General features: G+C 37.8%; 1 pseudogene; it reads left to right on the top strand.

Moving 5' to 3' along the window:
* Positions 1-17,021, top strand: part of LOC149178590 (putative inactive poly [ADP-ribose] polymerase SRO1) — a 53,364-nt pseudogene extending 36,343 nt beyond the window's left edge.
* The last annotated feature ends 1,184 nt before the right edge of the window (positions 17,022-18,205 follow it).

Here is an 18,205-nt window from a genome sequence, read left to right on the forward strand (position 1 = left end):
AAGTAGCTTAGTCACATGCATTTTACCTTCCTAGAAGTCAATGGCATCCATTTCCATTGCTTTCATCGCTTTTCTTGCATCGGTAGAGTTAGTCAGTAAAACTAGGGTTTGCTAGGGTTTGCATTTCCTTTCAGCTTTCCGCTTCTTTCTGCAAGTAGATTAGCCTCTGTTGAGTTAGCTTTCATCTATCAGTTAAAAGATTCTTCTTAGAGCTCATAGAAGTCGGCTTAAGCTCCTAGCGGACTTGTGCCAGTTGATCAAGTGACAGCCACGGCAAGAGCTAATACTTGTGCATATTGCACCGTCGCTTCCAAGTTTGTTACGAACTACTGGGTTGATAAAAGTAAAGAAGGGAGTCCCAGGAGTTGCAACATTATTGCTGCAATACTGGAACCCACCATTTGCCTTCCCTGAACGAACCCCCCTTGGTTTTTAGGAATGATGGAGGGCAAGAGGACCTTCATTATGTTGGCGATCACCTTTGTTATGAGTTTGTAGCCAATGTTGCATAACGAAATCAAACGAAACCTGTTAAAAGCGCTAGCTCCCTTCTCCTTTGGGATGAGGGCGAGAAAGGTAGAATTTGTGCTTCCTCCAATTTTCTGGCAGTATTGAGATTTTGAAACCATTCTGTGCAGGTCCTTCTTCACTATTTGCCAACAGACTTGGATGAATCTGGCTGTGAAGCCATCCGGACCCGGGGCTTTGTCCGGCTCCATTTCATAGAGCGCAACCTTTATTTCTTTTCTGGTAACTTTAGCTTCCAGCTGTTGATTCATATTTGAAGAGATCTTGGGGGGATAACATCCAAGAACATAGTGTCCTAGATTATTACCTCGACTTCACTATATAATTTCTCAAAGTGGGAGAAGGCAGCCCCTTTGATACTTGTGAAGTCCTTGTGGGTAACAAGATCTTCTTTTATTTCAGAAATTGTGTTGAAGGACCTTCTAGCTTGGGCTTGCTTGTGGAAGAAGGAGGTATTCCTGTCTCCCACTTTCAACCACAGGCTACGAGATTTCTGCCTCCAATATTCTTCCTCTTGCAAACATGCTTTGTGGAATTTTTGTTGCAGATTTCCTTCTATGACTATAGATTCCTCCGTGGGGTCCTCTTCTTCCATCTGCAGTTGATGTTTCTCAAGGGAGGCATGGGCCATCCTCCTTTCATCAGCCGGATTCGGAAGAGTTTTAGCCCAGCTCTTCAGAACAGCCTTTACTCTTCTTAATTTTTCTTCCCATACAAAGAAAGGAGACCCTGTGACAGGCCGATTCTAGCTCTCTTTAACCTTATCCATAAAGTCTGGATGCCTAATCCATAAAGCACTGAATCAAAAAGGAATGGGCCCAAATTTTTTGTGTGCTGAGAGCTCCAACCTTATGGGTTTATGGTCTGAAACGCTGCATGGCAGAATGAGCATCCTAGCTTCTAAACCAAGGAGAAGATAGGAACTTTGAATAAGAAATCTATCTAATCGTGCAACAATATGGCCAGGACCCATTCTTTTATTTGACCAAGTATACTTACCTTTCAAGGGCTTGATGTCGAGCAGATCCCAATCTTGCATGATGTCCTCCACCCATTCCCTCGTTGGATCCCTTACTATGCTGCCACCTCTCTTCTCGGAAGAGCTTAAGGTTATATTCAGATCCCCTGCGATAATAATATTTCTAAGAGTTTCTTCCTCAGCCATGAGTTTGATTGAGTCCCAACACTGCTTCTTTTCCCCTATGTTTACCGGCACATAAACATTGAAGAGACTAAAGGCCTCCCTTGTTTCTCGGCTTATGAATTGCATAAGCTGCCAGTGGGTATTCTGCTTTCCATTGACCAATTCCAACTTGGCTTCATTCCAGAGAGCTCCCAGCCCTCCCGATGCACCTCGGGCTGAGACAACCTGCCCTCCACTTTTTCTCCAAAGATTCCTGCTTACTTGGAGGAAGCTCTTCTCCTCCAACTTAGTCTCCTGGATCAGTAGGATATCTGGGGTTTCTATCCTAATCAAACTTCGCATTGCTTCCTCTTTTTGCTTGCTCCCCAACCCCCTGCAATTCCAGGAGACAATATTCATTATTTACCTTTCTAAGATTGGGTGGCCCCTTTGGGCCCCTATCCATGACTTCTTGTAATCTTTGGTGTTTTTGCTAGCAACTTTTCCAACGTTGGCTGACTGCCTTGGAGTTTGTCTTTATATGTTTCTCACTCTCTTTTTTCCCGGTCAGACTTCCTTCCTCTTGTCGATCTGCGGGACAATGTTTGGGAGTCACCTATTTCTCCTTCCTCCTCAGATTCTTCTGAATCTTGGTCTTCCTCTTCCATATCTGTGGCCTTTCCCTTAGGGCTTACTACTGCACTCTCGCCTTGCTTGGAGTTTTCGAGAATCTCTTTCTCATTTGCCTCCTTCTACTACTATTCTATTTCTTACACTTCAATTGAGGCTGAGGAAAGGGGGGCGAATGCGTTCTCTTGTGCCTTTGGTTGCTGTCCTTGGCCACTAGAAGAAGGCTGCAACCCTTTTCCTTTTGAAGCTCCAAGAGAGTTTGAGGGTTTAGGGTTAGCCCTTGATCTTTTGACCTGCTTCCATCCTTCTTCCTTTCCTTGTGTCGCCTCTTCATTTTTAGTACAGTTCTTGGCAAAATGTCCATATTCCTGGCACTTGCGACACTTGAAGGGAAGCTGCTCGTAGTCAAGTTTTTGCACATGGGACCAAATTCTTACATTTATCTTTATAGCCTCCGGCAACCCCACTTCTAGATCCACATCGACACAGATCCTAGTGCAGTCATATTGATCCTTGGTGCTTGCATGATCTATGAATTTTTCCAGCGCGTTGCCTATATGCTTGAGGGAATCCTAGTTCCAACAATGTACATGAAGATTTGGAAGCCTTACCCACACTGGAACTGCCGATGGAACATCTTCAGCTAGATCAAAATCGGGAGTCCATCTATTCAAATAGAGACCTTGAGGGCCCATAAAATAGGGCCCATTCTTGAAGATTAGATCCTTGTCTTCTTTTGAAATAAACTCGAACAGGAAATAGCTTTGCCCTAGGAAATATGAGGTGACACTTTGCTTGATTAATGGTCTCCAGTTCCTACAGACCTAGGTTTCCGTGGCTTTGGGAGAAGGCCAAAGGCAAGTGAACTGTCCTACCAGAGCCCTCTCTGCTAGCGACAAAGCTACCTTGATCGGCCCTTCCGGTATATTTTCCAGCTTTTTAACAAACTTCGAAGCATTCAGTTTCTTCTTGGATGGCATCGAAGCCAGAAGAGACTTGAAAGCATCATCCTCAGCCTTAGGGGAGGACGGGAGATTGATGGGAGGAGCCTGGGATGAGCCCAACTCATCCATGGTAGAGGGGCGCAGCCTTAGCATGACCAACCAGCCTGTGAGAGCACGCAACAGATCGCAGGGCTCTGGGAGGCGGAGAAATCTTTTATGGATTTTAAAAATTTGTGGATAAGATCCGTTCTTTGTAATAGTTATCTATATTTTTTAATATTCTATGTGCGGTGTGTTTGATAAATATAACATATAGAGAAGTAACTTTTATTAGATGCACCGACATAAACATTATAACTTTTCCTATTGCATTTTAATTTACCACACGCACTGACAACACTGCGATGCCTTAAAGCAATGCACCGATTTGTGGTGCACCCTATCAATTTACAAGGTGCACTGTTCTCGATGTGAGCCAAACCTGTCGAACGCACCACACAAGAAAAAAATGCAAAAACAATGATTTTTTTAAACCTAGTTTTCAATTCTACTTTGTTAAAAAATTAAATTAGAGAGAAACATAGACATTACTTGGACATTTACTCGTCACTGAGGAATGTTTGCCATGTAAATGAAAAAAACAAATTTCACCTTCGTTTAAGAAAATTCAAAATCCACACACTAAGTACGAGACGGAAGGAAGGTGAGCAAGGGAAGCACTGATGCTAGGGTGCTTGAGTGAGGCAAGTGTAGCACCAGTGCTTGAGAGCTCTACAACACTGCAAACGGTAAAAGTGAATTTTATGGCTGACAATTTTTTTTAACCTTGTTTCGATGCGTATTATTTCTTAAGCACACCGTTTTTTTAATTAAAAACCATATCACGACGCCCCTTGGTAATTATGCCCTAGGGCATTTAAATACACGAATATCACTAGTGTGTCATGGGAATATAACACCAAAATGGTGAAAATGAATTTAATGACCGACATTTTTAAAATTTAACCTTTGTTTAGTGCTATCGGGTAGTATAAACATCGGTCTGATTTATATAGGTAGCACGCTGTTGTTTTTATTTGTATAAAAAATACCCTACAACGACGCACCACTCTTTACTGAGGCTTTTAGTTTGAATAACGACACTGGTGCGTATAATATAATAAACACACCATTATTTTTAAATTAAAATCCCCACAACAGTGCACTAATTTGTTTATGCACTGGGGCATTCATGTACTGATTTAGCACTCGGACATCGTCAAAGTATAACACAAGACTAGGAAAAATGAAATTTACGACTAACATTTTTTTAAATTTAACCATTTTTTGATGCTATAGAATAGTATGCACATAGATGCACATTTTGTAATTAGTACGTTGTTTGTTTATTCGTTTTTTTTTAAAATGAAAAATAACTTTGCCATAATGCACCATAAGCTATTAAGAACCGATGCGTATAGATATAGTAACTTACCAGTGAGTTAGTGAGTTAGTATATTGTAGATGCATTATTAAAAAACATATGCTTCCCCAACTACCAACAACGTTAAAAACATCTGCCTTAACTATTTTTATAGGGGATTCTGCAAAAACATTTGTTACTCTCATAAATATCACTCTCGTTACTCTCATCAATCTCACTCTCGTTACTCTCATATTTGATGACTATGGCTCGACAACTTTGTTTTTGAAACTGGATCCGGTCTTGATGGTGATGTCCTCCATCGCCTTATTATTAATATTTTGTAGAGGGCGAACTTGTAAGGAATTGGTTCAACGCACATTTGGTAGAGACAACTTGAATCTTTCGATGGAACATAGAAGACACAAATTGAATGTTCGGCCCTCTCAGACAATACACTGCAAATATTCAATATTTTGTAGAGGGCAAACTTGAAGGGAATTGGTTCAACGCACATTTGGTAGAGACAACTTGAATCTTTCGATGGAAAAGAGAAGACACAAATGGAATGTTAGGCACAAAATTGGGGAAATTGAATGTGGCTGTAGGCCCTCTCAAAGAATACACTGGAACGTCATAGGCGCGCGCAACCTTTTGGGCACTTGTGTATGATCACAGCCATAAATTCTCTCGATATTTGGACATTCCAATTTCTACTACCTAGCTCCCCCATGTTTGCAATCGGGTTCCCCTAAATGAGCAACTCTTTTGCCCACAATCCTCATGTTCCGGGGCATGGGCATGCTCCTGTAGGGATAATTTTTCCATATTTGCTGGCAGACAAGAAGTTGTGTGGTGGCAGGGGGGAAAATATTGATTCAACACCATGTAGGTCTATTGTAGTGTTTTTAGTAGAGGTGGAGGCGACTGAGAGATGGTCGAGAGTTAATGAGTTCAGATACAGATATATATGTGAGAGAGAGAGAGTGAAAAGTCGTAGCCCTTGCCTCCATATTTTACCGAAGAGTTTCCATGATTGAAAAACGTGTGTCTATACTCTTTGGAAGAGTTGTCGCAACAAAGAATTGCATCCATCCGATCTTGAAAAGAAGACGATGGATGGCCCAATTTTGAAAACGTGAACAGAGTGTGGTCATAATCATTTGTGTGAGGGTTCTTTGTGTCGAGATAGGGCTTGCAAATGTGAATATTGGAGTAAACAGATTTGCGATTTCACACGTGCAAGATTGTGATTAGCTCTATGTTAAACCTCTACACTATCTGAAACTGAGTGTTGTAGGAATTCCAACTCTGTCATCATTCTTGGTGCAGGTTTCTTATATCTGCATACAACATTTAAAAACGTTATATTTCCACATCGCAACTTTTTTATCACTAAACCTTTTCGATCTATCTACGACAAGTTTATAACTAGTGACCATTTTTTATCCATTTACATCTAGAGATTTTTTTTAATATAGCAAAATTTCAATTGATGATGTACTGAAAACATTACACATCATACTAGACTATAGAATGAGCCCCTCCCCTCAATGAAACAATTGATGCCAACAACCGCCTAAAACCCTGATCACAAATCAATCCCATAAAATCCCGTTCTTTTCTTTTCTGAAGCCGGTAATGAGGGCGCAAGGATCTCTCAGCTTGGTGTCCTAGCTCACCTTGCCTTGAGTTTCGTCGCTTAGCTTGTCGGTCGCGTGAGATTTTAACACCTGTGTGCTTAGAGCTTCTAAGAACCGTAGATTGATGGTTGAGGCTAAGCTACAGGAGATCAGGGTGACATAGAGCGAGTCTCTTTGTTGAGTTTGATTTCATAACACCCATTCGATACTTTTTGGAAACCATAAGCATTGAGAACTATAAGTATCGAACTAGTCGGTAGTAAGGCCCGTTGGCGATACAACATTGGTAATGAATCCTCATATGAAGGAGCCTGGAAACTCTCCAATCAAAGGAAGTTATCAATAGGCAGTAATCAATTATAAATACAGGTTATAATTGTTTTTGGGTGATTTAGACATTTTGATGGTGTTAATTTATTTTTACCATAAAAAAAACACGATTCAAATATTGTAAGTGTCAAAATTTTTAAATTTTTCTTACCCATTTTTTAAGCATGCCAAGAGCCCCTGCACCAATCCGATAGTCCACATGGTATAGTAGTAAGTTGGACTGTTATCCCTATGGATCCACCCTGTGTATTAGTCCAGATGGTATAGTAGTAAGTTGGGCTGTTATCCCTGTGGATCCACCCTATGTATTAATTCCTGGCAGTGTTTGAGGCCCCACAGACTGTAGATGCTCATGGATCTTGATCTCACCTCCAAAAGGTGATCAAAATTTAATTGGTATGTTGGGATTATGCAACATTGCATTTGAGCTATTCTGCTAGTGCGAGAGAAGGTTATGTTGGATGAGTTAAGCGTTCCAACATGTGGCTTCGTTAATAAACTATGTTTATACCCCAATCCGAAATACTTTCCTCCATTTTTAGCTAAAATTTCAATGTTTCGAGCTAAAATGATGCTTCCAGTACTAGCGTAAAGCTATAATAGCGTGATTTTTAAGAAATTCTTTCGCCATTGTTCCAGCGTTTCTGTTATGCCTTGTTTGTATCTATTTTTCGTGATGCATGCTCGTGTTTTGCATGATTCACCCTTATGATAAAGTGGTTTCCATTGTGCCAGGCTCGACATAGAGGTGATTTCTGTTGTTCGGAGCTCTGCACTCCACATAAATAGATGTATTATTTTTGCAGGCAAAGTAACAAACAGATATAAAGAGTGTGTGCGATTTATTATTTATGCTTAAGAAGTAGCAAGTTAAAGTTATACTAGATCTAAAAAGTGTAGTTATATTAGCAATTGTTTTAAAAGGTGCAAAGAGACGTTAGGTGTGTTTAAGTGGAATACATTGGGTGACATGATTTGTATTGTTAAGGCACTTCTAGGTGTTAATTCGTTTGCCAAGATCCTCCAAAATATTTCAATGGACATTAAATATATGTTAGGTGTTAAGTCGTCGATTTAATTTATACCAATCCAATCCAAGCTAATATTTTTTTTTTACATTACCAAGCTCCTCCAAAGTATTTCATTGGACATTAAATATGTGTTTGTTCTTGATAGAATAAAGATATTGTTGTTAAGCCTTTAAAATCCTAGAAAAGTGCAAACGGAAAAAGTGAAAGGCATGAATATTTCGAATTTGAATGTTTTGATGTTGTGGGGAAGACTGAATTCCTAGTGGTTTTGATTCAAGAAACAATGTAAGGTTCTTCAAATGGGATCCAGATGAACTGCAACAATATGTTCCATGCATTGTACATAAAATGTCCTAAGGGTAGTGGGATTGAAACATAATTTAATATATTCATCTTGGAATTGCAGAACAAATATAAATCCCCAAATATTTAATTGTAAAGAAATTAATAATAATAAATTGAAGATTTGTCAAATCCAAAGAGGCAAAAAGATGTCTAATAAGATAGCAATTTAAATTTGCTAAAAAAATCAATTTTAAATATATACCTCCACAACATCAATGAGGTATTGCTTTTGATGGAAAACATTGTCACGCCAGGAGGTAACTCCTCAAATGAGAATCTGTTTATTCATTTGGGTTGTTCATAGTTATATACATGAGGGAGTGACTCTTGAGTTTCATCTCCCGATGACTCTTCATTTTCTCTTATTTATTATTTACACAATTTACAATTGTTTACCCAATCCCTATGATTAGGTGTCAACATTCCCCCCCCCTAATCTGAAGGGATGTTGGTGAGTCCAAGCATCATTCTGAATCTTTCAAGCTTTTCTCTTCCAAGCACTTTGGTGAAGATGTTTGCAATCTGCTCAATAGTGGAACAATGGCGAATATGGATTGTTTTGGCCTCAACATGATGTCAAATCAGATGCTATTTTGTATTGATGTGTTTCGTTCGATCATGGAACTTTGGGTTCTTGGCCAACTTTATTGCAGAGGTATTGTCAATCATGGGTGGAGTCGAATGTACTTGTTTTCCTGCAAATCTTCTAGAATTTTCTTGAGCCACACAATTTCTTTTGTTGCCTCAGCTGCTGCCACATATTTTGCCTCTATTGTGGAATTTGTTGGAACTGATTGTTTGCGTGATCTCTAGGAGACAAATCCTGATCCAAGACTCATAGCATAACCAGAAGTAGATACCCCAGTTTTTTTTGCCTCCATTGAAGTATGAATCAGAGTATCCAATCAAGCTGAAGTCTCCCAACAATGTTATACTTGAGTCCAAAGTCTTGAGTTCTCTTCAAGTACTTTAGAACTCTTTTTGCAGCAGACCAATATCCCTCACAAGGATTTTTCATAAACCTGGAGAGGATTCCAAAAACAAATGAAATGTCTGGTCTCGTAGTAGTCAGGTAGTTGATACTTCCTACAAGTTGTCTATACTTTGTTGCATCCTCAAATTCTTTTCCTTCAATGGATGTGAGCTTTAAGTTTTGTTCCATTGGAATAGTTAGAGGATTGCATTCAGTGATGCCAAACCTATTCAAGAGATCTCTAATGTACTTCTTTTGAGAAAGGAATATATACTTCAGATGTTGAGTTACTTCAATAACCAAGATAGTAATGAACATAGCCCAAATTAGTCACTTCAAAACCTTTCCTCAATTCCTTCTTTATGGATGCAATGTAGCTCTCATTGTTCCCTGTCATCAAAATATCATCTACATATACCACAAGATATACAACCATTTTTCCAACTTTCTTGACAAACAAAGTTTCATCATCAAGATCATAATGTTTGAAATTGAGTTTCAGAAGATGCTCAGTTAATTTTTCATACCAGGCTCGCGGTGCTTGCTTGAGGCCATATAAGGATTTCACAAGTTTGCATACTTTATGCTCATGTCCTTTCATAAAAAATCCTTCAGGCTGGGACATAAAAACATTCTCTTTTAGATCTCCATTCAATAAAGCAGTTTTTACATCCATTTGATGGACTTTCCAACCGTTTTGAGCTGCTAGGGCAAAGAGTGTTCGGATGGTAGCAGAAGTCTCGTCATAATTGACCCCTTCCTTCTGTGTGAAAGCTTTTGCCACAAGCTTGACTTTGTGCTTGTCAAGTGAGCCATCAGCGTTATACTTGTTCTTGTAAACCCACTTGTAGCCAATTCGTTTGGTTCCCAATGGAGGATCAACCAGCTTGCAAGTGCCATTCTTTATCAAGGCATCATACTCCTTATGCATCACTTCTTTCCATTCATCATGAGAAGCGTCTTCTTTGAAGGAAGTTGGTTCAAAATCTGTAGACAAATTTTATTCACAATCATAAGAAACATCCATATCAACAAGTGAATCAGAGTCATCTACATCACCTCCATTTTGTCGGGTTGAATTTCTTGTTCCTATCTTTCTAACCTCATCAGGATGAACACTTTCAAGTGTCTTTGTCAGCCACTTTGGGGGACCTTTCTGAGATGGTCCAGGCTGCTCGGTTGATTGAGTTTGGACTGAATCAAGATTGAGTCTCCCAATTCTATCAATCACATCACTCAAAGTATCATCAGTGGTTGAAGTTTCATGCGAGGGAGAGAGTGCTTCAGGAGAAGATTCCACAGGTTGATCTAGTATAGGAATCCCCCCTTCAAGATGTTGAATTTGATTATCAAATTCTTGAAATGATTTTGCATTTGCGAATCCATCCAAACAATCAAGTTTCTGCTCAACAACATTGTCAGCTTTAGATGATTCAAGGAAGATTACATCTCTAGATACAACAAGATTTTTATTAACTTCATCATAGAGACGGTATGCTTTGGAGGTGTTTGAATACCCCAAGATGATGCACTTACGACTCCTTGCACCAAGTTTGTTTCTATGTACTTTTGGTATCAAGGCCTAATAAGTGGAACCAAAGACCCTGAGATGCTTTACCGAAGGAATGTGCCCATACCACATTTCATAAGGAGTCTTATTTCTAATAGCATTAGATGGACATCTATTCTTTACATATACAACACATAGAACTGCATCAACCCAAAACATTAATTTTACATTCTTGAAAAACATCATGGAGCGCACCATATTTAAGATTGTCCTATTCATTATTTCAGCTACTCCGTTCTGTTGGGGATTATAAGGCACAGTTGTTTGATGTTTGATTCGATGTTGGCGAAGATAGTTTTCAAATTCATTTGAAGTGTATTCTTTTCCATTTTCAGTGTGAATAGAGCCAATATGAGATTGTGCATCATTTTCAATTCATGTATGAAAGTTCTTGAATGTTTGAAAAGCATCAGATTTGTTCTTCAATAAATAAACCCAACACATTCTGGTGTAGTCATCAATAAATATCATCATATATTTATTTCCATTTGTAGAAGGAACAGACATTGGACCACATAAATCTGAATGAATGAGTTCAAGTTTTCTATGTGCTCTGGAATGTGAATCATGAAAAGACTGTTTGCTATGTTTTCCTAGAATGCAAGCATCACATTGCTTAAGTTTCCTAGGAATTGTAGGCAAACCAGTAACACCATTTTTCTTCAACAAGCAGAGACTGTCATAGTTCAAGTGTCCAAATCTAACATGCCATAATAAACTTGACGGAAATGTACCTTCATCATAATGAGAATTGTATGAGAAATTTTATGCACGAGCAGAGGTACCTTGCAGCTTGAGAAGCCTTTCTTCTTCTATCCTCGTCTGACAAGTGAGCGATTTGATGCTTTTCTCACTTCAACCTTTCCATCCAACATATGAATGGAGTGTCCTTGCTGGTAGATGTGGACCAAGGACAACAAGTTTCTCTTCAGCCGTGGGAGATATAAAACATCATGTAGAAGAAAGTCTAGTAGACCAGGCAATTTAAGCCTGATTGTGCCAAGCCTTGATGGCTTGAGTTTTGATTTGTTTGCAAAGTATACTACTCCATCAACATTGTTAGTAAATTCTTCAAAATAATATATTCTAAAAGTCATGTGGCAAGTTGCTCGTAAATCAAGCAACTAATCAATTTTCCAAGAAGCAAGTGAAGCATTAAATAAGTCTTCATTTACTCCAATATTACAATGTGCCACAACATAGTGAGCGGATTCAGGTGCTTTACCTTTCTCTTTTTCATTAGTTTTACCTTTAGGTTGATTTCTTTCCTGCTCAATTTTGTCCCAAGGCAACTTTCATGTGGATGCATCATGTGATCCATCTCTATTTCAAAGATGCAATGCAAATCCGACTTTTATCCTAGAGAGTGTTTGCCCCCCCCTGCCTCTGAAATTTCTTCTTCCTCTTCCTCTTGCTCTTCGATCACCTCTCCCTCTGGAAGAATCTTGAGCAAGATTCTTCTCTCTATGTGCAAGACACACAACCTCTTCAAATGACTAAGGAGTTGTCTTCTACCCAAAAGCTTTCTCTCTTTCAACAAAATTTTTCACAAGGGAGTCAAAGGTAATTTCTTTGAGGTTTCCATTTGCTTGCAATGGCTCAAGATAATTTGAGTAAGTGGGATAAAGTGCCTGGACAAAAGCTATCAGAGGAATGTCCAGTTCAACATTAGTGACTTTGATATCATGCATAATAGATTTTACTTCTGATGTAAGAGCAAGAGGATCATCATTTTGTAATTCAAGGCTGAACAATTTAATCATGAGTTGAATAACTTCAAGTGAAAACTGTGAGTCATAGAGTTCCTTCAGTTTTTGTAAGGCTTCAAGGCGACTCACCTCTTCATTTACTGATGCTGCAATCAAGGCATAAGCCTTGATATTCTTATTTTCCCAAATGGCGAATTCCTTGTCTGAGGTAGGTTGTTCTGGTTCTTTGTCTCTGTCTCCAACACACACTCCTTTCTGCAGCTCATTAAAAATGAGAGTGTGTTTGATTTTCCGAGACCACTCAAGATAGTTCTCCTTCCCATTGAGAACCACTCCCACAATTGATATTAATGAGTGCATTTTAAAAATCTATGTACTGTAAAAATACTTCCGCTGCCAATGTAAAAAAATTGCACCTCTAATGTTAAAAAATGCAGTTCTGGTGTAATATTGGAAAAAAAATCACTTTGATATAGTGGACAAAGCTATTTTGTGGGGGAGGTGGTTTATGGGGAAGGGTTTATATGTGGGGGAGGTAATGTATGGGAAGGATTTAATTCCAAAAAATAGAAAGGTTGTTTAATATTGTATGGAGAGGGCTGACAGTGGGTTCGAGCCCCACGGTGGTATGGGGACTGGTGCTGTGAGTTGAATGATGTGAAGTTTTATAAGCCAACAAGTATTATGATAGCATGGAGGAAACCAAAATAACAATACCAATGGCAAGTGGAGGAAACTGGAATACCAAAACCAGAATATCACACAGCGTGAGGGAGGGAGCAACCGAATAGTAGGCAGTAGATGGTTTATAACAGTGAGGAGCAACTAGCGAGGAGGGCGTAGAGACAATGTGTGGTGGACCACGATTTCATTGCACGAAAATCGTGAGTTGACAATTAAACAATTGAAATAATACCAACAGTTAAAAAACAATGTTCTATGTATAAGAGACTACCACAGTGCGACTCAGAGCCACAATGGCACCACAACATCAATACCTTGGACCTGTGCAGTAATACCTTTGCTATGACGAGGTCGTGGACAGCGTGATAATGCAGATTCAAAACTAGAAATCACACCTCCTTGCAACGTTTCCACAACAAATCGACATATACCAAACTTCAACACTGTCAATGCCGTCCACAACAAATCGCCATATACCAAACTTCCACTGCATACCTCTAAGAAATGCACAGACCACGCTCATCACACCTGGTTGCCTCAGTAATGCATGAAACCCAACATTTAACGCACCAATGCATTCAATAATGCATGAAATTTCACAGGGATTTGACAGAGATGTTAGTCTGCAAAGGATGCATAACATAGGAAGAATGGGCAGAATAGGAAGAATGGGAGTTACAAAGTAGAGGGAGGCCAAAAAATGGCGCTGGCTCTGATACCATGTCAGGCTAGGAGGTAGCTCCTCAAATGAGAATCTGTTTGTTCATTTGGGCTGTTCATAGTTATATACATGAGGGAGTGACTCTTGAGTTTCATCTCCCGATGACTCTTCATTTTCTATGATTTATTATTTACACTATTTACAATTGTTTACCCAATCCCTATAATTAGGTGTCAACAAACACCAATCAAAAGCAATATTTTTTTATTAAAATTTAGTTATAGTTGCATATTCCTAATCATTTTGATGACACAATTCTCATGAGCTAATTCACCAAGAATTATTACCATGACAATTTATTTTACAATTTTTTTTGGGATTTTCATTATTCAACAAGATAACCTATGGAAAATAGATTCATATTTGAATTCATGGTAAGAATTCATATAAACATAACTCCAATATTTAGTGAAATATATATGTTATTACATTTTTGCATTTCCATTACAAAGCAAGATAACCCACTTAAAATAGATTTATATTTAAGTTAGATTTGTTAACAAGGCAAGCTATTTACAATTGTGTTAAGCCATTATCCCACTCAAAATATATTCATATTTGAGTTCACCAAGAATTGTTAACCTGGCAACTTATTTTACCATTTTTTACTCTAAATGATAAATGGATGATATAATATATGCCAAACATGATATTTTTTTTTAATACATTGATGTATGCAATGGAAACAATTTGCAAATATGAGCTAAAAGAAGTAAGTGAAAAGAGCAGCCAAGAATGCTAACAAAATGGAGCTAAAGTCCCTCAAAATAAATCTATTATCTACTTGTTTGAAATGGGTGTAAATTGGAAAAAGCTTTCAAGAACAAATATGCTTATTGGAGCACGAAGCTGAAGTTTCTTGAAGTTGTGGAAACGTTGTTTGGCATAACAATGCTAGTGTCTTGAAGCATCAAATTGAAATTTTTTACACGAATGTCCCGAATAATAATAATTTTTATTTTTTAAACAATGGATCCATTTAATATGACAATCAATCTTAATAATATTCAAAATTCATATTCGAGTGTAAATAATGCTTACAATAATTTTAAGAAGTGGTCCACACTCTACAAGGCATGTCTGATATTTAGAATTTAAATTCATGTGTAAAACATTATTTAAAATTCAGTTTATTATAATTTTAAGAAAGCACTCTGCACCATGCAAAACAAGTTTTTAACAAGAATCAAAATCAACTAATAAACAAACTTAAACTATTGGTATCATAACATGACCTTAAAAGCCATTGATAACTTTACTAAGTCAAATTTAATCATTGATAGCTTTATTGAGTCAAATTTAACCATTAATAACTTTACCTAGTCAAATTTACAAAAACTAGCCTAACACAAACCCTATTCTTTCATTATGTATTCAAGCACAACAACATATTAAGTCAAGTATAAATCATATACCTCACAAAATCATCCGAAGATAAAATCCAAAAGCTCACTACGTAGAAAATCATTGCAACCCTTAAACAAGGAAATCCTTTACATAGGGAATAATATATTGAATTGTGAATATTTCAAGTACTACTATTAACTCATCTTAAAATTTAAATCTTGATCTTGTGCCATAAAAATCTTCTTTTAATTCAGATTTTGGCCTTCATTTAAACTAAAATACATACATAGCATTAGATTTCAAATGATTAGTATAAATAGATGGAAATACTGGAATAATTCCAATTGATCCACACACTAAACAAGCAGCTAATGCTTCCCAACATCCACGGAGATAAAGATGGGTCATGGATGGTTCATGGATGCTTTGCATCCAAACAAAAAACAACTAAAATTAACCCTACAACTATGATTACCCTCATATTCCCATATGAAATACACAAATACCAACATATTACTCATATAAAATACACAAATATTTTCTAGTAAAAAAAATAATATTATGATATTGTTGATTCCTTAAAAAATATGCTTCTGGTGATATAATCGCAGCGAACAAAAAAATACAATTCGAAAATCATCTACCACTCATTTTCACTCTAAACTCATAAAAATATGTTTTCTACGATGTTAATTTCTTTTTCTAAATTACTTTAAATAAAAACATGTTTTTAAAAATTAAAGTTAATCACCTTAATATTCATATTAAAATAAATATGAATATATCTTAATAAACCAGAGATATCAATATATATTGAAAAGATATTTTCGTTTGATAAATCAAATATTTCACGGGTGGACAAGGATGATTCAGAAGTTAGATTTAGATAAGGAAATGTCCAGATATCCCCAAAATCATCAAAGCTTTGGTAAGAAATGCTGTGAAGTCTTTCACATCCTTAAACATTGGCACATTAAATTGCAACTGGGGACTTCTGTCTAATGTTGTTGTCTTCAGTATAAGTTAGGAATGGTGTTAACAGAAAGCATAAGTTAGGCATGGTGTTAACAGAAAGCATAGTTTAACTAATAGAGATTTTGGCATTTTTCTGGGATCTCGGTAAATCTGGTTTAAATTTTGGTAGCGATTTTTTAGAGTAATAAATTTTGGTAGCCAAATTTGAGTTGTGTAATTTGTAGAATTTAATGTTTTTAATATTTTAAAACAATATATCTATATATATTCTTCTTATTTGCTTGACTTCCTTGGCATGTCACGGATTGATTTGAGTGATGGGTCTCACACATGGATTTCTTGGATTGATATCGATGGGAAGTGTTTTTTTCCAAGGGTTTTCTGCCAAGAGAATCTCTCTTTTCACATCAAAATTTGCCTAGGAAACCCTTGGATACTGGAGAATGTGAAGTAATTACAAGTAATAAGAATGAAAAACCCAGTCTGAGTCAGAGTGTTCACTGGAACAGGGTTTTATGTCTAAGTCAGAGAGTACTCTGGAATAGGGTTCCAGTGATAGCTTTCCGGGGGAAGATCATTCTCAACTATGTGATGAAACTCAATTTCCAGAATGCGGTATTGTTGGCGTTTCCTACTCCGGAGCTTCCACCAGCGCTTCTTCCGAATCAAAGTCGGGTTCATTTTTTGGCATTAAGAAGATCAACAATTTGATGGTTAAATTGGAGGATGGTGATAAAGAGTTTGTTGCAGTGCGAGACCGGTTCCTAGGTGGGCTTCAGACGCTTGCGGCATTAACGACTATTGTGGGCATCTATAGGGCCGTGTCAGGACATGCTCGATCACAGAAATTTCCAAGGCATGTAGAGGATGTTGCAAGAAAGTCTGCTTGTGGTAATGCCAACATGAGGTATGCTTGGCATGGCACCTCTAACAAGGCCATTTCCAGGTATTATACTACATGGCTTTGGCCATCCCAAAACACTAAAACATGGCACAACATATGGCATTGGTGTTTATCTTGCACCTGAAAATTCTGCCTATATTAGGTATAAGCACATCTACTTAAGCCTTCAATTGAATCTTGTTCAATTTTAGTATAGTTTATTTTTGGGATTTTTTGCATTGACATTGCAACATTATGAACAATGATCGTTTATTCACCATCCTGTACTGCAACGTACTTGGGCGTTGACGAAAATGGAGAACAACACATGGTGTTGTGCCGCGTGATAATGGGGAATATAGAGCAGGTCAAGCATTATTCACAATAGTTTCATCCCAACAGTGAACAATTCGATACCAGTGTAGATGATCGTAAAAATCTGAGGCGCTACATTGTTTGGAGTACCCACATGAACACGCATATATCGCCAGAATATGTTGTCAACTTTACACTATGCAACTAAAACAACAAAAACAACAAATATGGATTCTTCAACAATTCTGACATAAAAATGTTTTAGTGCCTACCTAAATCCACCAAAACTGCTATACTGAACACGGAACACGGGCCGGGGCCGGGCTTCTTCTCTAGTTTCCTTGGATTGTTTGTGAGATTCTGAACACGAACGCTCTGCTATATTGAACACCATCTCAGTCGGTCTCTGTTTCCTTGAATCGCAGGATGGATGATGAACTGATAAAGGGTTGGGTTGCTGATGATTGTGAATCGAAGGATCATGAACTGATAAAGGGTTGGGTTGTTGATGAGCTGTGATGCAAGACGACAGAGAAATGTTCATCGTCATGGAAGCAGAGAAATGTTCATCGTCATGGAAGCAGGTCATGTACATCATAAATCAGAAGTAGGTTATGCGCACAACAGAAATGAAGTAGGTCATGCACAATATGAATCAGAAGCAGGTTATCCGCACAAACTAAATCATTATGGAGCTGGGAGTACCGACCTAAAAGGAATTGTTTTTAGTGCGATTTTTTGAAGATTCGGGTGACGGAATCCGGCGGAAAAAATTGATGTTAAATCTTGATTTGTATTATTTAAAATGGTTTTTTCACTGCATATTTGGATTCAGCACCCTGAAAAACCTCTAGAACGCTTTGATTGTGCAGAAATTAGCTATCAAACTTGAGATTTCAATAAATTACTGCCGGATTTTAGAGAAATTAGACCGGAAAAACCCACCGAATTTTTTTTTAAATAGTCTCACTAAAGACAATTCCTACCTAAAATGCATCTATGTTGTTTTGGAGAGACCCAGAGCAATAATGAAGGGGCAGATGTCACGGTGA

The sequence above is a fragment of the Pinus tabuliformis genome, chromosome 4_1, assembly GCF_031772625.1.
Source record: "Pinus tabuliformis cultivar Carrire ecotype Pingquan chromosome 4_1, CPIR1, whole genome shotgun sequence".
NCBI classification, from domain to species: Eukaryota; Viridiplantae; Streptophyta; class Pinopsida; order Pinales; family Pinaceae; genus Pinus; species Pinus tabuliformis.